This window comes from Corylus avellana, chromosome ca6 (assembly GCF_901000735.1).
Source record: "Corylus avellana chromosome ca6, CavTom2PMs-1.0".
NCBI classification, from domain to species: Eukaryota; Viridiplantae; Streptophyta; class Magnoliopsida; order Fagales; family Betulaceae; genus Corylus; species Corylus avellana.
This window is the reverse complement of record NC_081546.1, coordinates 13,086,524-13,094,538: the sequence shown is the minus strand read 5'-3', so window position 1 is coordinate 13,094,538 and position 8,015 is coordinate 13,086,524. Positions and strand designations below refer to the sequence as shown.

The 8,015-nt window shown below is 39.0% G+C and overlaps 1 pseudogene; it reads left to right on the top strand.

Annotated features, from left to right (window-relative positions):
- The window catches only part of LOC132185203 (uncharacterized), a 16,218-nt pseudogene extending 11,661 nt beyond the window's left edge, over positions 1-4,557 (top strand).
- Positions 4,558-8,015: the final 3,458 nt, after the last annotated feature.

The following is an 8,015-nucleotide window of genomic DNA, read 5'->3' as shown; positions in this document are numbered from 1 at the left end:
TGTGGATTCTATTGGCCTACCCTTTTCAGAGACGCCCACGCTTATTGTATATTTTGTGGGCGTTGTCAGAAGCTAGGGAGTATCTCTAGAAGGAATATGATGCCCCTCAGTCCCATTTTGATTGTTGAGATTTTTGATGTATGGGGCATCGATTTCATGGGACCTTTCCCAAACTCCTTTGGCTATCTGTACATCTTGGTTGCTGTGAACTATGTGTCCAAATGGGTGGAGGCGGTTGCATGCAAGACCAATGACCACAGAGTTGTGGTCCAGTTTTTAAGAGACACTATCTTTGCTCGTTTTGGTACGCCTCGAGCAATTATAAGTGATGGAGGTAAGCATTTTTGCAATCAGATTTTTTAGCAATTGATGAAGAAGTATTTCATCGCACATAAGGTTGCCACCCCGTATCACCCACAGACGAGTGGACAGGTTGAAGTTTCCAATCGCGAGATCAAGCATATTTTGGAAAAGACAGTAAACCCCAATCGAAAAGATTGGTCTATGCGATTGAGTGACGCACTGTGGGCATATAGGACAGCTTTCAAGACCCCGATTGGGATGTCACCCTATCGGCTTGTGTATAGGAAGGCATGTCATCTTCCCGTGGAGTTGGAGCATAGAGCATATTGGGCCATCAAGCAACTGAACTTCAATCTTTTGAAGGCTGGCTCACAAAGGAAGCTCCAACTCAATGAATTAGAGGAGCTGAGGAATGATGCTTATGATTCTGTTCGGTTTTACAAGGCACAGATGAAGAAGGCTCATGACCAGAGCATTTTGAGACGATCTTTTGAGCCTGGTGAGAAAGTCCTTCTTTACAATTCACGGCTACATCTTTTCCCAGGAAAGTTGAAATCTCGGTGGACAGGCCCATTTATCATTCGGACAGTTTTTCCTCATGGGGCCATCGAGATTGAGGATCCTCAGAATGGTAACACCTTCAAGGTAAATGGACAGAGATTAAAACCATTCTTAGAGTTGAGGAGTAAGGAGATTGAGACGACATTGTTGGAGGATCCGAGTTATTCTGAGTGATTGTCGTCTTTTGTGAAGAGTCTGGCTGAAGACTTAAAACTTAGCGCTTGTGGGAGGCAACCCTTATTCTTTCCCTTACCATTTTATCTTGTTTGTTTGTTTGTTTCTGTTGTGTTTTTCAGGGCAAGTGTCTGCCATTCAAGTTTGGGGGAGCATTCTCCTATGTTACACCCGACTTGCGCCGCGCACCTGGTATTGTATCTCTGGACCCATTGGGGACAATGTGTCATTTTAGTTTGGGGGTGGGGTAGACATTTCTCTGTCTTTTTCCTTAATTATTCGTGTTGTTTTGTTATATATATATAATAAAAAATAAAAAATAAAAAAAAAATCTGCTATGTTATTGATTAAGCAAGGATAACACCTATTCTGTGGTTTGCATGTCATTGGTCTGTTTAGCATTTTGAACACAGCATGTCAGTAGGAATCTGAGTCTTTTGACTCCTTGTTGGATTAGAGAGATTTCACATGTTCGAGTTTATCACCACGAGCACACTAGCACAGAATCGGTGAGGTATAAGATTTGACTTGATTAGGGTATATTTTGAGATAGGTAGGATGAAGTGTGATGAAACCATGGCTTGAAAAAAAAAAAAAAAAAAAAAAAAAATCAAATCAGTTTGAGCTTCTCATTGAGTAACCGGACCTCATGCCTCACAAAGCATTGAGTGTTCGCGTAAAAAGATGAGAAACCTAACTTGGTTGGTTGTATGGCTAGTTTGGCTTCGTAGCCTAGTTGACTTGAGTAATTAAGCCCTTAGGGATGTTTCTACATCCAGTGCCCTAAAACCATTTGGTTTGGGAGTCTCTGGCCCAACACTCGTTACATGGGTCAATTAGAAAGCTTAAGGAAGCTAAGCATTGCACAGCCTATACAAAAAAAAAAAAAAAAAAATTAAGCCTTGGTTGTTTCATCTGAGCAAATTCCTATCACATCTAAAGTACACCCAAGTTTGAGAATAAATTGAAGCCTCCGGATTTTATGTTAGTCTCACATTGCACTTATTGGAACATGTGTTGTCTCAAATTTCCATCTTTCAGTTGAATGATTTGTGCTTATCTTGATGATGTGATTGTGGTGTTCATTATGATAAACCTACTCATGATGTTAAAAACCATGTGTTTGTGTGGAAGTCCTTGTTTATGAAATAACATAGTGCATAAATGTTTGTGGGTATCATTCCTGTTAAACCCTCACGAGACTTCACTCGTCCTCTAGGGATACCTAGGGGTTTAAAAGGCTTGTTGCATGCGCTAAATGCAATCGTATATCCCACGAAAGATGGATTGATCTTTTGTTTTCTGTTTTTCCATTCTTGTTTTTAGTTTTGTATTGCTAAGGGACTAGCAATATGTAAGTTTGGGGGTGTGATAAGTGCTAAAATATTTATATTTTCAGCCCTTAACTTGCATGTTTTAATCCTTTGGTTTTGGTTAATTAGGACATTTTACTGCCTTTTTGTATTTTCTTTGTTTTATAGGCTTTTGGAAGAAAAGAAAGCATTTCTGGAAAAATTCCAAGCTTAAAGGGGCAAATTGGGAAGACCTAGAGGATATGGTTAAGCTTAACCAATCATGGTTAAAGTTTAATCAAATAAAGGAAAGGATTAATTCGAAATTTCTCAATTTGAAGTCAAATCGGATTGGATGCAAAATTGGATTCTGAATACGTCTCAGTATTTTGACCATAACTTTCATCTCAGATATCCGATTGAGGTGATTCAAGCGGCATTGGAAAGCTAACTCAAACTACTACAATTCATTGTGAAATAGCATTTTCCCAATTCGGAGCGCCGCAAGGCCAAAATCACGCCGCAAGATAGGACCGCAATTCTGGGCGAATCCTATTCCGATTTGGGCTTAGGTTTTCTTTATCCTAATTGGGCTTGGACTTAAATCTCCGAAATTCCTAGGATTACTAGGGCTTCTAGGGCTCTCCTAAGCCATATAAATAGACCTCTAAGCCTCACAATTGTAGGAGGCCGTTTTAAGCTGAATTATGACGTATTGCCGTGGGGAAGCTTTTGCTTTGTTTTCCATTGTAAGTTTTATTCTTTCGATGATGACAATTCAATTGGTGATTATTTTTGTTATCATGAGAGGCTAAATCTTTCAACTAAGGTTGAAGATGAAGCTTCGTCATTGACAAACTCATGTATTCTCGTATTTTGTTTATACAATTTTGACTTCGAATAAGGATGTTGTAGATTTTCATTCAATTGCTTGATTTATATCTTTTAATTGAATGTGATGAACTATTATGTGTTGGAGTTGGATATTTGATGTGTTTCATCCTTCGGATACATCAAATCATTCGATTGAAATCGGATATCCGTTGTGATTCGTTAACCAAACGGATACATAGGATGATTTAATTTCGAATCGGATATTTGTTGTGATTTGTAAAAATGGGTGGATTCATTGAATGATTTAAACTTGATATTTGTAAAACATCGAATATAGTTTTTCGATTGTAGGAACAAATACGAGAATATAGAGTTAAGATTTGGCGAAGTGAATTCTAAAACCTTAGTGTTCTTTACCATTTTATTTCATTATTTTCTTTAGTTTATGTTTTATTTTGCACGACAAAAATCACAAAATTCGGAACTAGGTTAAAATAGAGTTGGTTTAAATAGAAATTGGTTTACACAACACAAATCCCTGTGGATCGACCTCGCACTTGCACACACGCTATATTGCACACGACTCGTGCACTTGCGAGTACAATTAAATTTGTACATCACCTAGAGTGACCATAATTTTGTTTGTTAAATGTTCTTTAGCATTTTAGTTGATTCTATATTTCTGTTAGTTGATTATGTATGCTGTGAAAGAAGAAAAACCCACAATTGGAACATTTGGGGGATCAAAATTTTGGTCCAAGATCTTTGCATGTGTAACTGAACGAAATGGGAGAGAAATGAGAAAAACAGATTGATATTAGTTAGAAAATCTCTCTAATTTGTATGATTGGTAATGAATAGTGATTAGTTGGGAAAAAAAAAAGTCGAGCTCGAGCTTGAGGGCATTGCAAAATTGATGAGCTCAAGCTCAAACAAGGTTCCAACCCTATCGACTTGAGCTCGAGCAACACTTCCAACCTCAAGCTCGAGCCTAAGCGCAAAGTAAACAAGCCAAGCTCGGCTCATTTACACCCCTACTCTCATTGGTAGATCAAAAGTAAGTGCCCTCACAAGTGTCAAGGGGAAAGTGTGGGACAAAATGAATGGGTGGAAGGAGAAATTCTTGTCTCAAGCTTGTAAAGAGGTTCTTCTGAAAGCGATTATTCAGGCCATCCCAACCCATACCATGAATGTTTTCTCGATGCCCAAATCCTTGTGCAAGGACATCAATTCTATGATGTCAAGGTTCTGGCGAGGCCATAAGGAGAACGTAGCTAAAGTTGCTTGGATGAGTTGGGAGAAGTTGGGGAGGGCCAAAGATTGCGAGCGGATGGGCTTCAGAGACCTGGAATGCTTTAATTGGGCTCTATCATTAAGCAAGGATGGAGGCTAGTGCAAAACCCGGATGCTCTAGTGGCCAAAATTCTTAATGAAAAGTATCACCCGGATGACAATTTTCCTCAATCTAGATTGGGAAGGAGGCCATCATATGCATTGAGAAATATTTGAACTGCAAAGAAGCTACTAAGTGAAGGAATGATGTGGCGGGTGGGCGATGGCAAATCTATTAGCATCTGGCAGGATCGTTGGATCCCAATGCCACCAACATATTCCATTCAGTCACCAAGACAAGTTCTAGACTGTGATGCAACAATGAGTGCACTCATTGACAACGAATACTAAGTGGTGGAACATACCACTATTTCAGTAGATTTTCTCTCCAGAGGAAGCAACGACTATATGCCAAATCCGTGTGTGTCCTAGACAACAATGTGATCGGAGGGTGGGAACGAAGAATGGAGACTTTTCTATCCGCAGTGCGTATCATCTGGCTAAAGGTCAAGTAGAGGAGTTTCAAAGAAGCTATTCGAATTCGGCACCAAAGTCATAGCTATGGAAGTCTGGCAAGTGAGGGTCCCGAGAGTGGTTTAGTCGTTCTTGTGGAAAGCGTGTAATAACATCCTAACTACAAAGGTCAATCTCCACAAAAGATGTATAACATAAGATACTTTATGCCCAATCTGTGGACTACAACTCGAGATGGTGGAGCACATATTATAGAGTTGCCCTTCAGCTAGTGATGTATGGCTCGAATGTTCTTCGCTGGTTGAGAAGTGTCAGAGAGGAGAGGATAACTTCATGAATCTTTTTAAGATGATCCTTGACAGACTTGGGGAGGAGGAAATGTAGTTGGTTGTTTGCATGTTGATGAGTGCCAAATATTGCATATTTTGACCCCTTAATTTGCATTTACTAAGCCTTTAGCTTTATTATTTTCTGATGTTTTGGTTAGTTTTGGTGTTTTAGTGATTTGCAGGCTATTAAGAGAAAAATGCGGCTTTAAGGTGATAGTTGCAACTCATTCTGGCGCTTAAGACACTTCATGGAGCGTTGGTAGCAAATTGGAATCGAGCAATAATTCGCACTCGACGAGTCCTACTAAAAAGGCCATATCTAAAGTTGTATGCTCGGATTGAAGCGATCTTGGTGTCATTAGAAAGCTAACTCAAAGATCTACAAAGTCATGTTTCACAAGAGTAGGCTAATTCCTGCTGGAATTGCGATCGATCGCACTTGTAGTGCGATCGATCGCACTTGCGCCCTGTGCAGCAACAAACTTGTTGCACGAGTGCGATCGAGCGCACTCGGCCGACCTGGCAGCACTAAAACCCTAAAATTAGCTTATAAATATCATTCTTTTCCATTGTAAACGTACAGAGACGCGCCAGGGGCGCCGTTCTTGGTCGTTTTTCGTGTTTTCTGGGTTTTTTTGTAGCTTGCAACTCGAATTCTTTTGTAAGTTTTTAATTTTAATGAAGTAATTTAGTTTCTTTATGATTTCTTTTGTCATGAAAGGCTAATTCTTCAACTAAGGTTGAAGATGAAGCCTCGCCATTGATTAGTTTTATATTTTTATGTTTTGTTCGTACAAATCCGTCGTTTAATGTAATATATGTTCGTTTCAATTCAATTCTGTGACAAAATTGTGATTGATTGTTGTTTATAAATCGTGAAAACGTTGGATATTCGTTGTGTTTCATCCAACGGATACATCAAATGATTTGATTGAGACTTATATCCATTGTGATTTACGGATACAATGGATGATTTGATCTCAATTGGATATTTGTTGTGATTTGTAATAGAGATGGATTCATCGAATGATTCAATTGGTTTATAAAAAAACAATAGAACATATATAGGGTTTAATTGTTTGTCGGATGCATGAATGAAAACATGAGAATGTATGCTTTGATTTGGTGAGGTGAATTCTAAAACCTTAGTCGTTTATCTTTTGATTATTTTTATCTTATTTAGTTTATGTTTGTTTATTTTCAAAATCAAAATCATTTGGAACTAGGTTAAGATATATTTGATTTAGATAGAAATTAAATTTCACAAACTCAATTCCCTGTGGATCGACCTCGCACTTGCACAAAAGCTATATTGCACACAACTCGTGTGTTTGCGAGTACAATTAAATTTGTACATCACATGTTTTGTTTGATTTGGATGAGACGCAATTTGGTTGTGTTTGGAGGGACTTTAAGTCACCATCAGCGTTGTTCTGTAGTGCAAAGGAGTAGCTTGAGGCCTTCAACAAGGTAGAGTTTGACTGGAGAGACAAAGCTTTCAAGCGACGAGCTATAGAGGTGACAGCATGGCAGAGACTAGAACTTGGATATCTCAAAGCCAACTAGGATGTGGCTTTGGACAAGAATGGGCGAAGAATGGGAGTGGGCCTGGTTGTACGTGACCACGAGAGAAGGGTGGTTGTAGCGCTTTGTGCTCCCAGACCGTACGTTCATGACCCCACGATAGCAGAAGCTTTAGTTACTTGGCGTTTGGTGGAGCTCTGCATGCAATTGGGTCACGAAAAGATCATCTTGGAGGGCGACTCATTGGAGATAGTGCAAGCTTTTCGCAAAGAATCCAGTTGCAGTGTAAGGTATGGACATCTTGTGGATGATGCGTAAGTCCTGCTTGACTCAAACACCCAGTGGGTGATCCAACATGTCAGACGAATAGCCAATGGTGCAGCCCACTAGTTGGCAAAAGCTACCTTACATGCTAATGAGGAGAGAGTTTGGATAGGCAAGTGCCCTAATTGTATTCACGATGTTGTTCTTACTAAGTAAGGGAATTGTTGATTTTTGCAATATATGAGTTTCACTTCAAAAAAAAAAAAAAAAAAAAAGGTGAGCGTAAAAATTCGACTACGTACCTCAAACTATTCAAGAAATAGAAATTGTGGGAAAAATGAAAGATGTTTTTGCACCATTTCTAACATTGTCTTTCCACATCTCCCAAAAAAAGAATTTGTTGATCAGGGCTTGATTCTAAAGAGAATTTTGTTGCTTAAAAATATTTTTGAGAACTCAAAGCTCAAAGGATTTTTGAAGAGATTTTGATCAATTTAATAATCTGATTTAATAGAACATGACAGTAAAAATAATGTTGCTTCACAAGACACAATTTACTAGGTTTCTCATGGGACTATGTTAGTGTTAATAAAGTAAAAAATAATGGAAATACATTGTTGGAGGTTGAACCAATAGTTAGGGCCCAGCTCGTTTTTGACACTAAAGGAAGTCTCCATAGGGGAGGCCGAACTATGATTGGGAAACATCTCCTATTGTCAATCAAATGAGGATCAGAGATTTAGAGCCGAGGTTGATCGACTAAAGGATATGGCCTTGAGCCATCCTGCACACTTCCCCAAGCCCTAACAGTGATTGGATGCACTGTTAATGCATATCTTTGAACAATTAATGAAGTGAGACGAATTTAGAGTATCGTCATACCACATAAGCCATGCAATAGTGCAAGTACGTGATAAGGGTCTTATCC